The sequence below is a fragment of the Rattus norvegicus genome, chromosome 4 (genome assembly GCF_021556685.1).
Source record: "Rattus norvegicus strain SHRSP/BbbUtx chromosome 4, alternate assembly SHRSP_T2T, whole genome shotgun sequence".
Taxonomy (NCBI): Eukaryota; Metazoa; Chordata; class Mammalia; order Rodentia; family Muridae; genus Rattus; species Rattus norvegicus.
This window is the reverse complement of record NC_141537.1, coordinates 152,010,069-152,033,889: the sequence shown is the minus strand read 5'-3', so window position 1 is coordinate 152,033,889 and position 23,821 is coordinate 152,010,069. Positions and strand designations below refer to the sequence as shown.

The following is a 23,821-nucleotide window of genomic DNA, read 5'->3' as shown; positions in this document are numbered from 1 at the left end:
AGGAACCTGGAGAGAGGGAACACTGCAGACACGTGGAGATGCAGAGGCCCCTGCAAGCCCCAGAATTACCCATAGATGCAAATGAGGAGATAACCAGGAGAGTTACTGGAAAGGACTGGAGGGAAAGAGACTCTGCGTTTAGCCAGACACAGAAAGCCAGGGCGGGAACTGAGGTCCTCACCGCTAGCAGGGCTACTGGACCATCGGGACCCCTTACTTCAGACAAGGAAGGTAGCATTTAGAGTAGATGTAGGTCCCCTAAGGCAGTCGTTCTCAACCTCCTAATGCTCCAACTCTTCATAGTTCCTCATGTCGTGGGGACCCCTAACCAAAAATTACTTTTGTTGTTACTTCATAGCTATAATTTTGCTACTGTTATGATCGTGATATAAATATCTGACATGTGATCACTCTGAAGGGGGTCAATGTGAAAGTGGGTCGCCCCCCAAAAGGGGTCACAACCCACAGGTTGAGAACTGCTTCCCTGAGTTCTCTTACAGACAGAAACTGGATGGTGCCATCTGTGGCCAGGACAAGAGTGAATGAAGCACACAACAAGCTCAGAGGTACATACAGGGAAAGAAAAACAGTCACCACAAAATTTAAAAACAGGGATAATGTATAACAGCTCCCCCCCCCTAGAAAAAGTGCCTGTGCCTTCCAACAGGCAAGACGAGGCAGAAGCCCAATGAGTTGACTGCCAAAACACAGCATAGCGTAGTTGAGTGGGAAACAAATCTTGGAAGGAAAACTATAGCCCCGAAATTAGGTTAAAAAGCAAGAATGGTCTCCAGTCTATGACTTCTGCTTCCCCTTAGAAACCAGGACAACGAGCATTAAATTAGATATGGACAAAACAGGAGGGGAAGAAGAAGCAAAATCAGATAATAAATTACTGCAGTAGACGACAGGAAAACAAAAAATTAATAGCTGGAAAAAAATTTAGACAGTCAATAAGGTTGGTAAATCAAACCACAGGGCCTGGGGGTGGACACCTTCAATCCTCGCCCTCGGGAGGCAGAGGCAGGATGGTCTCTGTGAGTTCTGGGCCAGCTTGGTTTACAGAGTGAGTTCCAGGACAGTCAAGGCTTCATGGGGGATTGTGACAAAGGGGAAACAGGAATTGCTGAAATGAGAAGTTTTGAAAAGTAGCACAAACATAGAGTGATTGATCCATGTCGCTGACCAGAGAGGATCCACTCCATGCCCTAGAATGTTTGTCTGTGACGAACAAACAAACAGGCGGACAACAAACCCTGATAGCCCAGTGGTCAGATTGTTGGAGGAGAGGGAGAAGCAAGGAAGAGAGCGGGAAAGGATGGGAGGGAGAAGTGGTCCAGCTGCCAACGGGAGAAGAGTGCTGACAGTCCTGCAGATGCTGCAGATGGTCAAAGGAAACTAAGACAAGGCTATGAAACATGTAGTGTAATGATTAGTTAGTGCCAAAGTCCTTGAAGGAAATACATGTACTCCAAATGAAACATACCATGTTAAATTATCTTATCTCTGTTCTTATATATCGTACTTAAAAGAAAATTCCCACAAAGGAAATCTCAGCTTCGGAGGGCCTTGTCACCTACCACTGACAGGGTAATTCATATTGACTCCAGTCTTCCAGGGAACTGTACGGAATCGACCACTACTCAGATTGTTGGAAGAGACCATTTTATCCTGTAACTCAATCAAAAGTGTTACAAGTAGCGGAAGCTACATACAGACACCTCCGTGAGCAGAGGCATAAACACATGTTCACACACATATTCACTTAAAGCCTAATTTTAACAAATCAAATCCAACAATGTGTAAGACAATGAATGCATCAGGACAAGCTGGGGCATGTCCCAAGAACGCAAAGCTGGTTCACTAATGACCTGAAATCCCACCAGTGCTTTTCCCTGTGTTCTTCTGCTTAAGGAAAACCCACAAGAATCACAATCGTACATTTAAAGATGAAGAAAAGCATCTTTAAACCATTAAAAGCTTTTCCATAGTCACCTCTAGAGTTTCCCCTAGTAACACTGCTGGTATGGTGGCTGTGTCACACTCACATCGTCAGTAGATGGCAGAGAAGAGAGAGGCTATGTCTGTGCTCAGTGTTCTGACCTATGAACATCTGAATGATTAGGAGCCTAACAGTCCCTGGAAGGGGGGGGGGGGTGAGCAAACCAAAACCCTGAGACAGAGTCCACTGCCCGGGTTCAGACAGGGAGCTGGCCTGATGACCACCAGCCTGGTGTCATGCAAACCCAGGACTGGGAGCAAGCTGGAGACCTAAGGGACCCTGCCTGGGACTGAGGGCTCAGGAGGGAATGAGCCCAAGACAGATGACCCTCACTTGAGGCCACTTGGGCAGGCTGCATAATGAAGAAGCCACCAGAGCAGCGCCATGGGAACTGAACAGGGAGCTAGCCTAAGACAACCACCACACAAGGCCTGGCAGGAGGGGCGAACCATGCCCAAGACGACACCTGCAGGGTGTATAGCACTCTTGAAACCACTCTTGAGATGACCCCAGACACTCAGAGACCCTGGGCACCACTAAGAGGAGCGGTAAGTGTGGAGAGATGGAGGAGAAAGAGAAAGAGAAGGCCGTGGACACAATGAAGAGGCAGAACTGGAGACTGAAGGATACTGAGGAGCAGCCTGATGTGAGCAGCCGGTGATGCCGCTGGGACCACAGTGGGGTCCTGGCCTGTGCTGCCACTGGGGTTGGGATAGGGAGGGCATCTAGGTCCCAGACCCTAAAGCAACAGGGGTCTGTTACCACCAAAAGCCAGGTGGATATCCCTGGTCTAGGCTGCTACCTGAGGACATGGCAACATCTGTGGACTGTGCAGAACTGGCCCCACCCCTCACCTGGGCATCCTGGGAGAGTTGGTCCTAGGGCCATGAGAACACGAGAGCTGCCCCTAGTCAGCTGCAGTACACAGGAGAGCCCTGGGCAGAACAGTAGAGCTGACCCTGCATGGGGTTGGGAGTGTATATGGACAAACACACACTGGGACACAGAGGCGGGAGGGGGTGACAGGCAAGCCAACCCTGAGGGCTGGGAAAGCTGGCTCTACCACTCGTCTGCCATGTGGTCTGACATGGACATGAAGAGAGAGATGACCCCCACCTACCCCCTGCCTCTTGCCACCTATGGCAGGCAGGAGAGCTGGCCCCAGGTCATCAGAGCAGAGGACTGGCTCTGTCCCTCACCTCGGCATGTGGGATTATAGGCTCAGCCCCTCACCTGAGCAGCAGAGTATAGAACTGGCTCTAGTAATGGGAACTGCTGGTGAGCAGGGCTGGGAGAGCCACCAGGCTAAACAGGCTGACCAGCTCAAATGCCTCTCAGGCCTGGATCCAGGACTTAGAATTGGCCCAGCCCAACATCTACCCCATTGATGAACTGCTGGAGTGCATGAAAGGGTCAGTCCTGCAGATTCAAAGCTACAGGATCTCCATGACATGGGGCAACAACAGGATATCTGAGAGGTGTCTCCATAAGGTTCCAGTATTGGTAGAGGAGCAGAAGCTAAGGCCTTGTACCAGACCAACAGGTCATTGCAATGAACATTTGCAAGCAAAGCAGTTTGGACAAAGGGGTATACTGTAGGACACACTGGGACACACTATAATTTCCACAATGAGATGTTCTTTTCTCTATTTTGGAGAAGGTTGCAAGGGTGGAGGGCAGGTACAAGTGGGTGGGGGCTGAGTGGGGATGTGGGGTGGGGCATGATGTGAAATTCATGAAGAACCTATAAAAAGCTTTTAAAAAACTAGAATTAGAGAAGTCTTTTTAACCTAATGGTTTCTAAGAAGGATCTATACAAATTATAATTACTTATTAAAAATGGAATGCTTTTCCTCTAAGCAGAAGAACAAGGTGAGGATGTCACACATAATTTCCATTTAAAGTCTTGCTGAAGGGTCTAGGACATCAGCTTGGACTCTTAGTCCAAACTCGTTCATTTTGCTCATCTTTCAAAGGTATCAGAATTGCACATTTCAAGGGTGTAGTAGGAGGTGGCTGGCGCGTCTGGCTTTGCTCACACTCCACTCTCCCTGCCTGAGTAGGCAGTTTTCTGCCAAGCAGGAAACAGAAAACTGCAGCTTGACTACACTTTCTAACATCCCTGGAACTGGACATAGCTACTAGTGTGTCCGACAGACTGTGAGCCTCTGTGTCCCCTTGAAGGTTTTCCTTCCTCCTTTTCTTCCTTTCTCTCCCTCCCTCCTTTCTTCCTTCCTTTTTTCCTCCCTCCCTTCCTTCCTCCCTCCCTTTCTCCGGAAGTCTGTACTTAGCTCCTTCCTGAAATAATCATACTGACATGTTGACTGCAGTTGATTGTGTTCTCTCTGCTACATTACCATGAATTCAAAATTAACCAGAAAATGGTTAATTTTCACCCAAACACCAGTTAGCCATACTATCTTCTCGGCAAACCTCCATGAGTGAGTGAAGCCACAGTAATGATGGGCACCACTTGCTAGGCACATACCATGAATCTTGTAGGGTTTGGCACTTTGAACATGCCACCTAGAAACACGGGCATGGTGTTACACACCTGTTGTCCCAGCCCTCAGGGGCAGAGGAAGGAGGACTACAAGTTCAAGGCCTGCCTGAACAAGTAGCAAGGCACTCTCTGAAACAAAGTCAGAAAAAGAAGAACCATAGCTTCCTTGAGAGGGAAAACACGGTGTGGGTTAACTGACTTCCTTGAAACCATACAGAGGATAACAGCAAGAGGATTTCCATTAAAACCCATCTGGTTTTCCCCTGCTTATTGAAAGCTAGAGTTTTTCAATAAAGAGGCTTTAAAGAAAAAGAACAATCTACAACCAAATGACTGTTGAAAATCAGTTGCATCTATGAAATGCCAAATCCCTTATTAATTCTCTAAGCCCTAGGTTGGAATTAATTTTCATGTTTTCACTAATTCCTCCTTGTGGACAGCAGCCAGTTGGGGCCCAGCTAGACTCGTGTCACACATTTCAGCTTAGGCAAGTAAGGAGACCTCAGAAATCAGAGTCTCATGTTGTCTCCAGAGATCTCCAGGGAAACAGAGCTCCTTGGAAATTCTTGTATGCCTGAGAAGAATGGAGATGGAGGCGAGAGCTATGCACTTGTGACCTTGTGAGGCAGACTAGTGGACCAGAAGCTCTGGCAGAAACGTACCCTCTAGTCTTGAACTCCAGGGCAGTCTGGATGCAGAAGTTCTAGAGGACCACCTCACCTCTCTTAAGTCCTGCAGTGGACTAGAGGAGGCTACTTGCAGTATACGAAGTACTCTTCTTCAGATCTTGAAAATATATCTTCACAGCAACCTAAAACCAGTGTTTGACCAATCACCAGGACATCCTGTGCTAGCCATTTTGATTCATAAAATTAACTATCATGCTATCAGAGACCAGGAAGACAGGGTAGAAAGCCCCCTACATCCATGTTTAATCCAGTATGTACTAAAAATATGTATTTGAAAACTGTGTAAGCTCTGAGTATTTGCAGACTTCTTTCCCTAATAAGAGCACAACTATTTGCCTGGCACCCTTATCACATTACATTATAATTATGACTTTAATTAATCTATAGATTATTTTAAATATGCACAAGAATTGGCATAGGTTACTTTCAAATATGACATCATTTTACATAAGTGGCTTGAGCCCCTGTGATGCTTTAATGAGAAATGTCCCCCTAGAAATGGGTATTTGAAAACTTGGTTCCTAATTGGTGGTGCTGTATGGGGAGATTCAGGTGGTCCAGCTTTACAGAACAACGTGTACCACTGAGGACAGGCTCCAATATTCCATGGCTTTGCTCTACTTCCGGTTCCCTCTCTACTTCATACTTACACGTGGAGATTTGAGCTGTCAGCTTCCTGCCTGTGCTCCCATGCTTGCCCGTTGCTACCATGCCTCCCATCATGGTGGACTCAAATCCCTCGGGAGCCATGAGTCAAATGTATTCTTCCTTCTGCAAGTTGCTTTGGGCCATAGGGTTTAGTCACAGCCAACAGAAAAGTAACTAACACAGCATCTTTCAGCTCCACGCAGAACATGCAGACAGTGCTGTCCAGGAGTCAAAGACCAGCTGTGTGAATCTGTGATGGAAAGGCCTCAGTGGGGATCTCATGGACAGTGTGCAGACTTTGAGCCCAACTGTGAAGTTCTATAAGTGCTAAATTGTGGTAAGTTCTCAATTGAGAAATATGTGACAGAGCCTGGATAAGTATTATGAACGTCGGTTGTGTGAAGAATACCCACAGTGTTCAGGTAGCTTATGCGCAGAATCCCTGAGCTGTGTCATTAAGGTTATTTTGTGATTTCAGAAAATAAATGAATGAATAAATCAATAAACAAACAATAAAACAGAAGGTCTCTTCAACTTCAGCAAAACTGTTTCCAGGTCAGTTAATCTGGAACTGAATGTCACCTTGAATTCTTCCAGGCCTGGCAGGGCCCCTGTGCAAGGGATGGTTTGCATTCCATGAAGGAAAGCAGCTTTGGGTGCTGGAGAATCAGCCATCACAGAGCAAAGATCACGTTGGATGTGAGCTCAGATGGTGCAGGTAAGGAGAGGGTCACTGGTCAGAAGCGCAAAGGCCCTGCTCATCCTTCCATCAGTAAGAAAGGCCACCAATTGGTATCACAAAACAAATCGCCTTTATATGCCGTGAAACTGATTTGCATCGAATCAGTCAGGACTTAAGAGGTCAACACCAATACTCAGTACTTATCTGGGAGTTAAAGTACTAAAAATGTAACCTTCAACTTGAAGCCAGAAAAGAGGAGGTCTCTCCATTACACTCTGAGGGCTCTGTGATTTGGCCAGATCTAATTCTTTCTAGAACCTTGTTTCCTCCTCAGTAAACAAGGTTACAATTCCCAGCCTTGTGTCATTACTTTTGAAAGTTGATTTTTAAGAGGTCAACAATCGACAAAGGGGCCATATGGAACTAAAAATAAGTTTCTGTACAGCAAAATACACCCACGGAGCCTTGTGGTCACCTAAAGAGGCAGCCTTACCAAATGTTAAAAAAATGACCAGTTATACATCTGACAAAAAATATCTAAAATATACAAAGAACTCAAAGCACTGGATATCAAGAAAAGAAACATCCCAATTATGATATGGGGCAAAAAATTAAACGAAGAGTTTTCAAACTATGCTAGTTAATTTTTATATTAATTTATCACAAGCTGGGGGTCATCTTGAAAGAAGAAATTTTAATTGAGAAAAATACCTGCACGGAATTGACCTGTAGGGTATTTTTTTAATGATTATTAATGTAAGAGGGCCCAATCCATTATGGACTGTGCCACTCCGAGACAGAAGATCCTGGGATGTATAAGACCACAGACTGAGCAAGCCAGGAGTAAGCCAATGAACAGCATTCTTCCATGGCCTTTGCATCAGCCCCTGCCTTGAGTTCTTGCCCTGACGTCATCATGAATGGACTATGATATGAAACTGTAAGATAAATAAACCCTTTCGTAGCAAGTTGCTTTTGATCTTATCACAGCAACGAAACCCATTATTAAGACATAAAAGATGAAGTATGAATGTGTAGGCTTAATTTTTTTTCAAAACCAACTTCTAACGAAGGTTCTTAAATGCCTTACCCTGCCTTCTAGCCCACCACCCACCAGAGGTGGTAGAAATGGATCTCTCAGTCTTTCACCGAAAATTCCTTCAACCGACGGGTGGGCACCTCATCGAGGCTTTTGGTTGTTGTTGCTTTTGCTGCTGTTGTTTACAAAAATGAAAGTAAGAACAGATACAGACAATGCATGAAGACAAAGACGTTTACCTAGACGTTTACCAGCCAGTGCCAGACCCTCCAGGTTGGGGGTCCTGGAAGTCGGGTTTCCCACCAATGCACCAAATATTGTGCCCAGGTCACAGAAACTCCAAAGAGACTACCAAGAACCACAACTGCAATGCAAGCACATGAGAGTCTTTATTCAAGCTGGAGCTTGGGCCACACACCTTCCTGACGTAACAGGAAAGGAGAGTAGCCCTGAGTTCTAGGGGAAGGGGGTTTAAAAAGGAAAAAACCATAAGTGGGGTTTCCAAACATTGGCATTCCATGAGATGGGTAAAGGGATGTTGGTTTTTGAGCTAATTGGTTTACAGCACTGGTTAAACCATAAGGAGGGAGATACACCAAAAAGGAGCATCCTAACCTGGGAATAACTTATGTTTTCTAAGCCCACTCTGTTGTTATCAGCTAGCTGCAACTGCTGTGTCTATTTTGCAACCGCCAGGAACGTTTCTGATTTTCTCAGAACTCAAGGATGGGGCCATTCCTCTCTAAGGGCAAATTAACTTAGACTGGAGTTTTTAAAACAAAATAGAGTTTACTCTGCTACTTTAATCCCTACAATTTGCCTGCCCACTCACAGAAATGAGTGGAAAACACTTCTCCAGGCATCAGAGAAACTGATGAATGTGATAGCATAGATTAGCAGCCAAAGGCCAGGCAGGTCATATGGGTCAGTGTGTGTGGATCTCCAGGAAGGAAAAGGAGAAACTGAGGTCCTTTCTGGGCACTGAGTTTTACTAATCACCTATGAAAACCTTCCTTGAACAGCAAAACCAGCACATTCTGAGACCTGGGACAGACAGATGTCTTCCTCTTTCTAGCTCTACAAAAAGTTCAACACTCAGCTTTGTCTCCTATTCCTTTTCAGAGACCCATTTTTTTCTCCCCAGAAATTCAGATGTGACTCTAAGTTGAGGAAGTCTGAATATAGCCAGGCATGCCCTGGTCCCTGAGTCTGGGGACTAAGAAAGACAGGATAGCAATGAAGTGGCCTCAAAAGCAGCTAATTAATAGCTCGAGAGTGGTCTCTTCTAAATCAGGGAGAGTCCTCAGACCCCAGTATAACAGATGTCATACGGGGGATAAAGGGAATGCACTAATACAGAGTCAACTGCTCCTGGTATCACTGGAAATGACACCACTGTCCAAAGCAAGGTGAGGCTCCCGGTACTCCGAGGGCCATATTGTCCTGCTGGGACAGAAGTGTTCAATTGTGAGATTCTTTTTTTTCTAACCCCCAGTGAAGAGTGTAGAAAATGGCAGCACACAGTCCAGAGCTTGCTGGAATCTCTCCAACTGAACAAAGGGAATATGGTCCCTGGATGATCAAAGACGAACACAAAATAGAGACGCCAGTAGTTTGAAACACCAGAGTTGGCAAAGATCTAAAGTGGGTCATCACCTCAACACTAAGGCTAATGCCAACCACCTGGACCCAAAGTAAGGCAGAATGTACTGCAGACTTTACCACAGGCTTGCCCTCCCCATTCTCCCGCAAGTCTGGCCTTGAGAAGAGAGAGCCTTCTTCACTGAACCCAGGTTGGTTTTCTTTATCCCATGGGATATTTCTCTCCAGTGACGTCCTAGCTTTCCTTTCTTTGTACAGGTGATTTTTTAACCCTGTGACATTAGGCACCAAATACCCAAAGAGACGTGGTTCTCACGTTTAAACTGGAGATCAGCTTGGCTTATGTAAAGATTTAAGCTTGGACCTCAGCTTCTCATCTGCCAACAAGTGATGAAACAGACAGTGGAGAGATCTGTCTTACAAAAGTCTATGGAACTGGATGCCCCAGATGTCCAGCCTCCAGCAGTTCCTGACCGGTGCTGTGTTTCTGGGTGGGCTCAGTGCCCTGAGTTCTCACTGCTGCTTTCTAGAGCAGAGCAGAAAAAGAACTGTTAGGAGCTCAGTGTCCCTGATGAAGTCAGCTGGATGTCATGCTGCTCACAGACCTTGGACCCAGCAAACTATCTCTAGAAAACATATGCCAAAATTTCCACATGACCATAACGTATATGTTTATTCTGCCTAAATAATGAGACCTAAACAGAAACTGTAGTTATTAGTGATGTTGTAAAGCGCACAAACAAAACATTAAATGATTCCAATTATCACTCCAGGAACATTTAGTCTTGCTCATTTCTGATATTTACATATTTGTTAGTCTTTGTTCAGGACTTCTCCCGTGTCATATCTTTCTGCTCACAGCTGGCAAAGTCTTTCTTCTGCTTGCACCTCTTTGACTCTGTTGACACATTTTGGAATTCAGACTTTGTGTGTGTGTGTGTGTGTGTGTGTGTGTGTGTGTGTGTGTGTGTGTTAGCAAACACAGAGACTCCTAGCTCACATCCCAAAGCAGTTGCACCCCCACAAGCACCAGCACATGTTCTGTGGTCTCTGAAGCCCTAATGGTGGTTGTTGTGTTTGTGCAAAGAAAGGACAACACAGCTATAGTCCCACGGGAATAGAATGGTGGAGAAAGCTATAGGTCAGAGTCAATTCACAAATTTTCCTTGACACAAACACCAGTTCTCTTGACACTAAATGAGTATCTTTAGTTGTATGCTGACACGAATTGCTCAGAGACTGTTGAGAAGCCATGTTATAGTAAGTGAACACAAGACTGCTCCCACTTCAGACGTAAAGGGTTCCCTAGACAGACATGCACTTCTGCTCAGCTGACTATGAATTTAGGTGCTTCTACTCTTCTTAAGTTTGACAATTTGCTAGAGAAACAAAAGGTTTCAATACAATAACTACAATTAATTATAATAGCTTTACTTTTGAGGGTGCAAATGAACAAGCAATTGGGAGAGATGTGCATTGCCAGGAACAAAGAAAACTCCAGTAGGCAGTCCAAATATCCAGAAATGAGCTCAACATTGAGTATATTAGGTCTTCTGATGGGTAAATAAAAGACATATTTCTCAGGAACTTATGAAGCTGGTTCCCCTTTACCAAAAGGAATTATTTCCCTTACCTCTGGCAGAAGGGACATATGGCTAACTCTGATACCTATTAGCATGTCAAAGCTCATGCTGGCCTCCAGGCTTCTTCAGAACCACACATACCTGTACATTTCAAAGTCCACACTAGCTACTAGCATCCTAGCCCTTTCCACCTCCTCACTCGTCCTAAACTCCCCCCAGTTCATGGACTTTCCCTCCCCCAGCTACTCATTCTCCTTATACCCCTGCTATTCTCTCTGTCTCTCTGTCTCTCTGTCTCTCTCTCTGTCTCTCTCTCTCTCTCTCTCTCTCTCTCTCTCTGTGTGTGTGTGTGTGTATGTGCGTGTGTGTCTCTCTCTCTGTGTCTCTCTGTCTCTCTCTCTCTCTCTCTCCTGTGTGTGTGTGTGTCTGTCTGTCTGTCTGTCGGCTCTGCTCTCACTTCTCTCACCATGTTTTCTCTATTTTCTATCTCCTGCTCTTCTCCTCTCTCTCACAGACAGCCCAGTCATGTCCAGTCTGCTGGCCATGTTTATTATATTTCTTTTCCTGCACTAGACTTTTCTAGATGCCTCTAGCTGTTCTATCTCTCTCATGTATGTAATAAAAACCTTTCCCTAAACCCTAACACAAAACAGTCATGTTATTAGTTTATACATGCACAGTGAGTTATGAAAGGGAGGTATTTTCACAGAGATTTGATGCCCTCCCTTGGCACCACAGCTTCCCCGGAAAGGACCTTCTACACACAGATATGTTCACCAACCAAGATGAGCTGTGTAGACTAGGCTTATGGGATCACTGTGATTAATGAAATCGCTATGAATGGGCCCTTATCTCCAGTGCTTGAAATACACGTTTTGAAGCTGCTTTTGCTAAAATGCATTGACTTCTCACTTGTGACCAAGGTAACTGCCTTCATTTTGAGTCTTTCTGCCTCCTTTATTTTAACTAAAGGTATAGGCATAATATTTCCCTAAACCTTCCCTCTTGAGTAACCTTGGGTTCCTGGAACAGTACAACTTCAAAGAACATACGCTATCTCCCATGTAAGGACAGTTATCCACAAGGCTGAGACTGTACCCTAGCAGAGAAGTAATCATCCCAGAGAAGTACCTTGCCTCTTAAAGCAACAAGAACTTTCTCAGACCATCTTTAAGACCTTGCAGGACCCAGATGTGGCACAATGATCAAAAGATAGCAAGTAGGTCAAGACTGCAATTGTGGGTAGGTCAAGTCTACAATTATGGACACCTTTTGCCCCCTGCCGCAGTTCTCCCTTTATTTGAGCCAAAGTTCATGTTAGTGATACAGTGATAGACTTGGGGCACACTAGACTTCCTTATTTTTTCCTCTTCCCAAAATGGCTGCATTAAATAAATCTCTCTGCTTCTCACCATTATTTTGTAATTAGTGTACTGGGAAAAGTGGCTGAGCCTAGCTTTTGGGCGATGCTGGAGTCCAGGCTTTTGTCTTAATAACACTAATCATAGGGAGGCCTCAGAGGATCTCAAGTACAGGCTCTTCACTACCCACTAGAACTAGGTGATAAAAATGTTTGACACCACACACTTCAGTTACAGAACACACACACACACACACACACACACACACACACACACACACACACACACAATGAAGCTGTAACTAGCTGTTTCCAGTTGGCTAAGTTTTCTTGTTTCTTTTTTTAAGATTTATTTATTTCATGTATGTGGGCACACTGTCACTGTCTTCAGACACACCAGAAGCAGGCATCAGATGCCCCTTACAGATGGGTGTAAGGCACGATGCGGTTGCTGGGAATTGAACTCAGGACCTCTGGAAGGGCCGTCAGTGAGCGCTCTTAACCGCTGAGCCATCTCTCCAGCCCTGGCTACGTGTTCTTAATGTCTAAAGGTGCTGTGTAAGCTACTGGAAGAGAAAAGCCACTAATAGGTCTACCCAGCTATGAGCCGTATGTGCAAAAAGCTGGAACTGCTGGACGAGATAAGCTCACTCGTGCTCACTCGTGCAATCATGGCGTGACTGGTCCGGAGATAATCAACCAGTTTCTGATTGATATGAGGCCCACCTCATGAGAGGACTCCTTGGTATGATAAACCTGATCAAAAGGTTTATCAACCATGGAGGGAATTTGCCACTGAAGCTCTGCTAAATGGGCATGGAGTTGACCTGCCTTCTAAATATTTATGTTGTTGCCAATGCACTAGTGCTACTCTCAGCCTTCATCAGATCGGCTTCTTTTTGCAGTGAGTAGTGATTAGTGCAAAGACTCTAGTTAGTCAAACTACTAAAAACAGGTGTCTGTTGAATGTTGCAAATATTTTTTTTCGGAGCTGAGGACCGAACCCAGGGCCTTGTGCTTGCTAGGCAAGCGCTCTACCACTGAGCTAAATCCCCAACCTGTCTGTTGAACGCTAAGTCAGGAAATATATATTGCACTCCTCCTAAGTCTTAGGGAATACAGGACAAGAAGGGTCAGAAAAGAATGTTCTAAGAGCAATGGTGGTAGGGAAGAAGTGGACTTCTCTCACCATGAAATGAAGGGAAAACACCAAAGCACTCTCAGGAGTGTGAAAAGTATAGAAATGAGGAAGCCATCAGAATAATTAATTCTGTCTCTTCACTCTTCTCTCTTCCTCTCCATTCTCTCATTTATCTTTCCCCTTTCCCTTCCTGTAAGAAAATCACAACCACATATGGAATTAGGTGAATTTATTTACTTAAACATCCACATAAAGTTCTCTTTTTTGAATTTTAAGTAAATAATTTCTCTAGCACTTCTTTTGCAGAGAGGAGAGAGAAGTAGGAAGATTGTAATTCCTGCTTCAAAGACATGGATCAAAAGACCTGTTCATCAGACCCTAGGAAGTCTCTAACACAGGTCAAGGTTGGCAGTCCCTGTGTGAGTCCCAGCAGCCCTTAACAACTTGAAGGAGACCCTTGGGGCAGGAGAAACATGTAGTGACAGACAGCCGCAGCTTTTGCTATGGCTAGTTTGAATGTGTTCCTTCCAAAATTAGGGTGTTGGAGACGGGGCCTAGGGGAGGTGCTTCAGTCACTACTCTTCTGCCTCTGTGAAGGACTGGTAAGATTGGGCTGTGCTCTCCCACATGAGGACATAATGTCCCTCCTCTAGAGAACTCAGAGACAAAGCTGTATTGTAATGCTAAGGGTAGGCCCCCAAGACCTGGTTGCCCCAGAGAGAGTCTGTATGTAGACCCACTATGTGACGTTGCCCCAATGTTATTTTGCATTGGTAAATAAAGATGCCTACAGCCTATAGCTGGGAAAAATTGAGATAGGCAGTGCTTGGTGTTCCAAGATAGGGGGTTGAGGGGTCAGAGGAGACCATGAGGAAAGAGAGAAGAGGTGAACAGAGGAGAAAGGCTCCATGGAGTCAAGAAAATGTGGCCCTGAGGACTGGCCAATTGGAGTTAAGAGCAGCTCAGGTAAAACACAGTAATAACTCAGTTATCGATAGGAAAGTGGATTCTAGGAGTATACAGGGTAGATACCTGCCCCGCTCTAGTGCCCTTTAAGGCTTACTATAAATAATAAGAGTTGTGTGTCTTTTATCTAGGAGATAAACAATTAAAGGCAAAGTAGAAACCCCGGGTTGGGATGAGATTTTCCCATAACACAAAGTAGCACCTTGAAAGCAGAGACTGTGTTAAACAGCTGTCGGTTCCACCTTGGACTTCTCTATCACCAAAGAAATACAGTCCTGTTCTTAATCACAGTCTGCAGTAATCTCTAATAACAGCACAGTGACCCCAGTTCTCTGAGAATCAACAATGCACATGAAAAGTTTAAAAACACGATAGAGTTGCTTAGGGCTGGAAGAGCAGAGACAGGGTAAACTTTCAGTCAGGAAGTAAAAGATTATTTCTTCCACATGGGTTGGGGAGATATATGGAGATAGTTTTCTAATCTATTTAAACCTAATCTCTGCAGTTTGGGCTCCTACTTATGATATCCAACAGCATGATGTAAACACTTATGTCCCTCCAAAAATCAGATTGGAACTTAATTCATACCATTAAAAAGGGATCTTTGGGGGTGCTTGGTTCATGAGAGGGCCACCTTTGTAAATGGGGTTAGAAATCTTAAGCTATTTGAGGGACCTTGTTAGCACCTTGTGTTACCTTCACCATGTGAGGGCACAAGCTTCATTCTTCCTTCTTCCACATGAGCGTGAAGCTGAAAGGTATCGTTTGGAAGTAGACAGTAGGTCTTGCCAGACACTGAATCTGCCCACATCTTGATATTGTACTTCACAGCATGTGGGACTATGAAAAATAAAGTTCGTTCTTTATTACATAGCCGGTCAAATGTACTTTGTTATGACAACAGGAATAGACTAATTATCCACTTAGCATGGTGATTACAGAAGACTAAACCTGAGCTGCTTGAGAAAGAGCCTATGTGAGCAGGAGAAACACCCAATGGCAGTTCCCTAGGTCAGAGAGGTCACCGTACATGAAGGAGCTTCTGATTACATCTGTCTAATGCGTCTTCTATTCTTAGTCCAACAGAAAAGCAAAGGGAGATGAGTTGAACTGAAGACCTAAGCAAGTGTCCTGTGGATATTTTTCATTTATTATGGAGGGGGGTAGACTTCCAAAAGAAATATAGGTGGACTTACAAAAGATAAATTTAATTCAATGGTTTGATTTTTGCAAATGCTATGCTTATATATTAGTTTATGTAACTTCTTCTGAGTATTCTCAGAACACTAATCACAAATCAAACTTCTGTTAACTTGAACCTTGTGAACAAGGTGGAATAAGGTGTATTAAACATGGTCCCTACCCACCAGGTGCTCAGAGAACAAAAGGAAAAGGCACACAGAACCATTGAGCCTATGTTTAGCTGCTTGTATCTAGAAATATTAGTGTCTCTGCTACTACTGTCCTGTGGGTAGACAGCAGGCTGTTATCCTAGTTTGTTTTCTATTCATGTGCTAAACATCATGACCAGAATCAACTTGGGGAGGAAAAGGTTTGTTTGACTTATATGTTCCAGTTACAGTTGATTATTGAGGGAAATCAGGGCAGAGATTCAAGCAATAGCTGAGGCAGGCGCTATGAAGGAACACTTCTTATTGACTTGCTCCCTGTCTTATATTGATATCTTTCTTATATCTGGCAAGGCATAGCACCATGCACAGTGAACTGGGCCTCCTACACTAATCAACATTCAAGGGACGCCATACAGACTTGCCTACAGGCCAGATCTGATAGGTATTTCCTTCATTGAGGTTCCCTCCTCACAGGTAACTCTAGCTTGTGCCAAGTTGATCAAAAATAAATAAATAAACAAACAAACAAACAAATAAACAAAGCCTAACTAGTACACCTCCCATGAGATAAGTAACCAAATGACTATGGACAAGGTCCTCTGGTAACACAGAAGATAAAAAACCTTGACTCTGGAATCCCTGAGAAGGACTCAGAGGTGTGGGGGTGTCCAGTTAGTGGGCAAATATGCAAAATACAGAGGAAAGGGATGTGCCTACCTTAAAGCAAAGAGATTGCAAAGCCTCCTAAGGGTCAAAACCCTTCTGGAGCACTGAGGAGATGTGCTGAAGACTCAACCCTGGCCCCAAGGTCAAGACAAGCCACTGGGTTACACTGTCAGCCTCACTCTTAAAACAAAACAAAAACCTGTGTGGTTTTTTTCCTCCAGCAAGATACCCTGTTCCATTTCAACTCTGTGTCCTTGAAATGAATAACAGAGACAGTCAATTGATTACAAAGAAAAACTCTTTGGCAATGATCTTCATATTGTCTACTATAAATCTTAGCAATTCCTCAGATTTCTCATGATGGAAAACCAAAGGAAGATTATTGAATGACATTTTATCAGACTCCAGGAGCTCTCCAAAGCCATCTGTTCTCTGGCTTCTTTAAGTGAAAAAGATGCCTGGATTCAAGAAAAAAAAAAGTGGAGCATGTGGTGATCTCAATTTCGACTCTATGGAGAGCTATCTTCATTCTGACCTTGGAAGATGGTCTCTTGTGGAGTCTCAGACTTCAGGTGTTCCCCTGATTCATTCTCTCTCTCTCTCTCTCTCTCTCTCTCTCTCTCTCTCTCTCTCTCTCTCTCTCTCCCCCCTCCTCTCTCTCCCCCGTGTGTGTGTGTGTGTGTGTGTGTGTGTGTGTGTGTGTGTGTGTGTGTGTCCTGAATCCAAATCAAAGTGTAGCTTCCCCACATGTGGGCAAACATAAGGTAGATCAGGAAGCTGTGCTATTTAGAGGATTTAATCCACTTCAACTTAAATGGTCACTGGGGCCATCTATCCTGACTCCACAGATAAGCATAACTTTCTTCCAAGAAGATGACGCCATAAGCAGATGTAATGGTGGGAATGGTCCTCTCCTTCCCTCTTCCACCTCTCCAGCCAATCATTTTTCTGTCCTTCTCCAACTTCCTGGCCTCTGGATGACATCCTGTCCTGATGGGCCAACTCAATGCTTCTTTTCTTCGGTTGAGTTTGGGATTTGCTTCAGGTGTTCTTTTCCCGTTCCTTCTGAGAAATAAGTTCAGTGAGGTCAGGTATCGTGGGTGCCATGTGCAGGATGCCACAAGGCACTGAGCTCAGGACACAGATGTCCTGCTCATGCTGTTAGACACCGTACAGAGTTTCTGCTTACCAGCTCCGCAAGAACAGGGGGCAGGAGAAATGCTGCATCAGGCAGTACAAGGCCCTGAGGGTGTCCACACACTGTACTCATTGTAGTAGCTTATTCATGCCAGCAGAGTGTGCTGAAGAGGTGGGTGGAAGATGAAGAGGGTCTACAGACCCGGGGTGCAACATCTTTCGGAGAAATGCCTGCCCAGGTTCCCCTGCTGATTCCAGGGCAAGGGTTAAAGCAGGGTAAGGTTAAGATGTAGGTGAAATGCTAAGTGGAGTTCCAGCCAAGGACATAGGGTGGTCTCAAGAGGGGCCCCACTGCTCCAACCACAGATGTTCAGGGGCCATTTGCCCTGGGTTGGAGCTTAAAGGATCTTCACATCTGCGGGATTCCCCACTTACCCTGAAGTCAAGGAGCAGAAGGATGACTCAGACCTGCTACTTGCCAGCTCAGAAAGCTAGCTGGGTGACAAAGGTCATTTGTTCTCATGCAGTGCGACATATTTTGTGTGTGCCATGCCTTAGAAATACTGATATGAAAGGGAGCACAAGTTTTCACCCAGAGAAAACTGCATATTCCACTGGAAGATAAGTAATAGGAGACAAATAAAGTAATTAATGCATATGCCATAAAGAAAGGAAATGGAGATGATAGCCTAAGAGGCAGAGTCCCTGGGCCTTTATTAACTTCTCTGTAAAGTGTAGCCAGTGGCATCACCGAGCATTATCTATCCAAGGTCAGTGGGGATGCACAGATGAAATGAGCTGGAGACTGCTGCAAGGCCTGGTGAGTGAGCCCATGCACTTTGACTTCTCTGGAAAATAGCATAAGATGTGTCGTCTCAACCTCACAGTCAGCATTTTAACATGGGCAGTGTCACCATGTCTGTTCACAGAGAACACTGCATGTGCCCCTGGAACACTGCAACTGCATTACAACACCTATTCCACCATTCCACCATTTTACCCTTACACCATTACACCACCCATGCCCAGAACTCTGCTCTCAAAGGATCTCTGTGCCCACTAGACAAAAGCCTGCCTTAAAATTTCTAGCAAACCCCACTTCACTTCCTGTCTCTGTAAATGTCTCTCCTAGATCAGTCAGGTAAGTGTGCACATACAGTGTTTGCCCCTTCATGTCTACAGCATTTCTCACTCAGCTTCTCCTGGGTGTGGAATTGCTGGGGGCCCTGGTAATCCTACAGTTATCTTTTGGGGGAGCCACCATGCTCTTTCATAGTGACTGTGCCATTTTCGTTCCCACCCACAAATGTACAAGAGCCCTGATTTCTCCGTATTCTCACCCACATGTGTTATTTCCCATTTTTTTCTGATAATGACTACACGTTACAACACTGTCATATTGTTGAGCTGGCTATATCAGAGAGATCTCAATGGAATGTCCACATACAGGAGAGGTAGGGCCCTGAATTTTCACAGCTAACTCTTATGAGAACATGTTGCTCTACTTACAGTGTAGAGCCCCCAGGAGCTAATTGCTTCCCAGTATTCTCCACATCATAAAGTCCCCACGATCCCAATACCACCCTACAGACTAAGCTTCTAGCACATGAACCTTCAAGGGCTAATTATATCCATCAACTCTCTGCATTGGCCATGTATCATATACATTTGTGTGCTGTGAACATTTCTGTACCACGCACCAGACCATGCCATCTATGGAAAAGTGTTGACATTGCCAAATATAGTCTCAATAAATAAATAGCTGTCTATGTGCCTCCTTCCATAGAAACAGAGAACGTGAGAAGCTGCCAGTCTGTCTACAGCCTTACTCATTTGTTACCAGAGAAGCCCAACAGTGAATCTCACACTAGCCTACCTATCGCAACCTGCCATACCCCATGCACCCCAGACCAAAAGACCCTAACAGAGCCAAGGAGGATAATAAAGCTAAGAACACTAGGCTCTGTAAAATAACCCTGACCAGACTCATATAGTCCCCCACATCTGATCTTCCACATAGCATAACCTCAAACAATAAATCACCTAACTCCTGGAGCAGGACACACTCAAAAGCATAATTTATAATGTGAAATCCAAGCAGGGCCAAGCGGCGGTCAACACTGTGGACATAAATCCCAGCTCATTCTTATGCTGACATTCTACCATCTGAAAAGAATAAGCAAGAAGGTGTTTCCCTTGGTTAATGAGTTACATGCCAGCAAACCTCAAAATATCATGAAGGAGGGCGCACAGGAACTTCAAGTAAAGGTTCGGAAGGGACTCAGAGAAAGTTGCTAGAGCCTTGCTAATGGATTATTTGTCCTACCTCATAAGTGTTCATCTTAATTTTATAATTGAAAGGGGTCAAGGCTGAAGAACACTTGTAAGTTCCACTGCACAGTGAGCCCAAGGCCCGTGGGTCTCATCTTTCCACATGGAGGACTGCGCCTGCCCTTCCTCAAATGTGAGACTTTATTTTGAGATTTCAATCGACAAGTCTGTTCACGGACTGACATCTGAATCCCAGCTTATTTACCTAGCAGAAACAAAACGTAGGTCTGCCAATATAGGGACTCATCTGTGCTCCCCCTGCAGAAGAAATATGAACTACACCATCGTGTCCCAGCAGTCTTGAAAAGGGAAACCAAATGTGGTGACCTCAATGGAAAGTCAGGCAGGATTAACAAGGCGTGAGAAACTTCCCCCTGAAGAAGTCACAGACAGCCCCTGCTCACCTGTGCACATACATATTCACACCTCAAGTTTGTTGCACATGGGAAATGGCATAGCCCTAAGGGAAGGTTCATAGCCACACAGGCAGCACCCCATCTCTGCTCTGTGAGTCCACTCTGTTCCAATCAAATCATGAAGGTCCCAGTGAACCCCACAGTCTTGGAGGACCATGCCTATTCCTATGCCTTGTAGCAGGAAAATCATTGGTTAAACTCCCCATCACCCCATAATAAGCCCACGTAGACCCGTGTTCTCCCTTTGCCAAGCTGTGGGCTTCTAGAGACAGTTCCCCTTTCCATGATTTCAGTTACCCATAGTTAACCACAGGCCAAAATAGTAAATGGAATATTCCAGAAATGAGCAACTCCTGGCCAGTAAATCATGTGCTATTCTGAGTTATATCCTGAAGTCTTAGCCATCCTTATCAGTTCCTCCTAAGGAAAAATACTCATCCCCTTGCCCTATGTGTCCACATGTATGCACTCCTACCCCATGAGTCAGTTAGCAGCCATCTTAGGTATCAGATTGACTGTCATAGTACTGCTGTTTTAGTTCAAGTAAGTTTCATTTTACCTATTAGTACTTCTAGGTCATAAAGAATAATTGCCATGTTGGCTATTTTATTTTAGTATGTTGTTATTAATGTTTTGTTTTGTACTGCTTGAGTATTTATAAATTAAATGTTATATGTATGTATGTATGTATATATGTATGCATGTATGTATGTATGCATGTATGTATAGGGAAAATCATAGCATGTGTTGGGTTCTATATTGTCGAAAGATTTAGGTGGGGGTCTTTTTTTCTTTATTAACGTGAATATTTCTTATTTACATTTCGATTGTTATTCCCTTTCCTGGTTTCTGGGCCAACATCCCCCTTAACCCCTCCCCCCCTTCTATATGGGTGTTCCCCTCCCCATCCTCCCCCCATTACTGCCCTCCCCCCCAACAATCATGCTCGCTGGGGGTTCAGTCTTAGCAGGACCAAGGGCTTCCACTTCCCCTGGTGCTCTTACTAGGATATTCATTGCTACCTATGAGATTGGAGCCCAGGATCAGTCCATGTATAGTCTTTGGGTAGTGGCTTAGTCCCTGGAAGCTCTGGTTGCTTGGCATTGTTGTTCATATAGGGTCTCAAGCCCCTTCAAGCTCTTCCAGTCCTTTCTCTGATTCCTTCAACTGGAGTCCCTTTCTCAGTTCAGTGGTTTGCTGCTGGCATTCGCCTATGAATTTGCTGTACTCTGACTGTGTCTCTCAGGAGAGATCTACATCCGGCTCCTGTCAGCCTGCACTTCTTTGCTTCATCCATCTTGTCTAATTGGGTGGCTGTATATGTATGGACCACATGTGGGGCAGGCTCTGAATGGGTGTTCCTTCTGCCTCTGTTTTAATCTTTGCCTCCCTACTCCCTGCCAAGGGTATTCTTGTTCCCCTTTTAAAGAAGGAGTGAAGCATTCGCATTTTGATCATCCTTCTTGAGTTTCATGTGTTCTGTGCATCTAGGGTAATTCAAGCATTTGGGCTAATAGCCACTTATCCATGAGTGCATACCATGTGTGTTTTTCTGTGACTGGGTTACCTCACACAGGATAATATTTTCCAGTTCCATCCATTTGCCTATGAATTTTGTAAAGTCATTGTTTTTGATAGCTGAGTAATATTCCATTGTGTAGATGTACCACATTTTCTGTAACCATTCCTCTGTTGAAGGGCATCTGGGTTCTTTCCAGCTTTGGCTATTATAAATAAGGCTGCTATGAACATAGTGGAGCATGTGTCTTTGTTATATGTTGGGGTACCTTTTGGGTATATGCCCAAGAGAGGTATACCTGGGTCCTCAGGTAGTTCAATGTCCAATTTTCTGAGGAACCTCCAGACTGATTTCCAGAATGGTTGTACCAGTCTGCAATCCCACCAACAATGGAGGAGTGTTCCTCTTTCTCCACATCCTCGCCAGCATTTGCTGTCACCTGAGTTTTTGATCTTAGCCATTCTCACTGGTGTGAGGTGAAATCTCAGGGTTGTTTTGATTTGCATTTCCCTTATGACTAAAGATGTTGAACATTTCTTTAGGTGTTTCTCAGCCATTCGACATTCCTCAGCTGTGAATTCTTTGTTTAGCTCTGAACCCCGTTTTTTTTTTGTTTTGTTTTGTTTTGTTTTGTTTTTTTCGGAGCTGGGGACCGAACTCAGGGCCTTGCGCTTGCTAGGCAAGTGCTCTACCACTGAGCTAAATCCCCAACCCCTGAACCCCGTTTTTTAATAGGGTTATTTGTCTCCCTGTGGTCTAACTTCTTGAGTTCTTTGTATATTTTGGATATAAGCCCTCTATCTGTTGTAGGATTGGTAAAGATCTTTTCCAAATCTGTTGCTTGCTGTTTTGTCCTAACCACAGTGTCCTTTGCCTTACAGAAGCTTTGCAGTTTTATGAGATACCATTTGTCAATTCTTGATCTTAGAGCATAAGCCATTGGTGTTTTGTTCAGGAAATTTTTTCCAGTGCCCATGTGTTCAACATGCTTCCCTACTTTTTCTTCTATTAGTTTGAGTGTATCTGGTTTGATGTGGAGGTCCTTGATCCACTTGGACTTAAGCTTTGTACAGGGTGATAAGCATGGATCGATCGATCTGCATTCGTCTACATGCTGACCTCCAGTTGAACCAGCACCATTTGCTGAAAATGCTATCTTTTTTCCATTGGATGGTTTTGGCTCCTTTGTCAAAAATCAAGTGACCATAAGTGTGTGGTTTCATTTCTGGGTCTTCAATTCTATTCCATTGGTCTATCTGTCCGTCTCTGTACCAATACCATGCAATTTTTATCACTATTGCTCTGTAATACTGCTTGAGTTCAGGGATAGTGATTCCCCCTGAAGTCCTTTTATTGTTGAGGATAGCTTTAGCTATCCTGGGTTTTTTGTTATTCCAGATGAATTTGCAAATTGTTCTGTCTAACTCTTTGAAGAATTGGATTGGTATTTTGATATGGATTGCATTGAATCTGTAGATTGCTTTTGGTAAAATGGCCATTTTTACTATATTAATCCAATCCATGAGCATGGGAGATCTTTCCATCTTCTGAGGTCTTCTTCAATTTCTTTCTTCAGAGTCTTGAAGTTCTTATTGTACAGATCTTTTACTTGCTTGGTTAAAGTCACACCGAGGTACTTTATATTATTTGGGTCTATTATGAAGGGTGCTGTTTCCCTAATTTCTTTCTCGGCTTGTTTCTCTTTTGTGTAGAGGAAGGCTACTGATTTATTTGAGTTAATTTTATACCCAGCCACTTTGCTGAAGTTGTTTATCAGCTTTAGTAGTTCTCTGGTGGAACTTTTGAGATCACTTAAATATACTATCATGTCATCTGCAAATAGTGATATTTTGACTTCTTCTTTTCCAATCTGTATCCCCTTGATCTCCTTTTGTTGTCTGATTGCTCTGGCCAGAACTTCAAGAACTATATTGAATAAGTAGGGAGAGAGTGGGCAGTCTTGTCTAGTCCCTGATTTTAGTGGGATTGCTTCAAGTTTCTCTCCATTTAGTTTAATGTTAGCAACTGGTTTGCTGTATATGGCTTTTACTATGTTCCAAACCCAACTGGGGTAAGGGGCGTACCCCAGTTTATCTGGAGGTGATAAAGAATTGTTTTGTGTCAGTGACATAGATAAGCACTTATTCCCCAAGAATCTAGGGACCCTCCTTCAGGAAGTGATTTT

General features: G+C 44.2%; 1 non-coding gene across 1 annotated transcript; it reads left to right on the top strand.

Moving 5' to 3' along the window:
• Positions 1–2,002: 2,002 nt before the first annotated feature.
• On the top strand, positions 2,003–2,137 carry LOC120102672 (small nucleolar RNA SNORA17). The gene has a single exon (XR_015687367.1). It is a non-coding gene; the product is annotated as a small nucleolar RNA SNORA17 (small nucleolar RNA).
• The last annotated feature ends 21,684 nt before the right edge of the window (positions 2,138–23,821 follow it).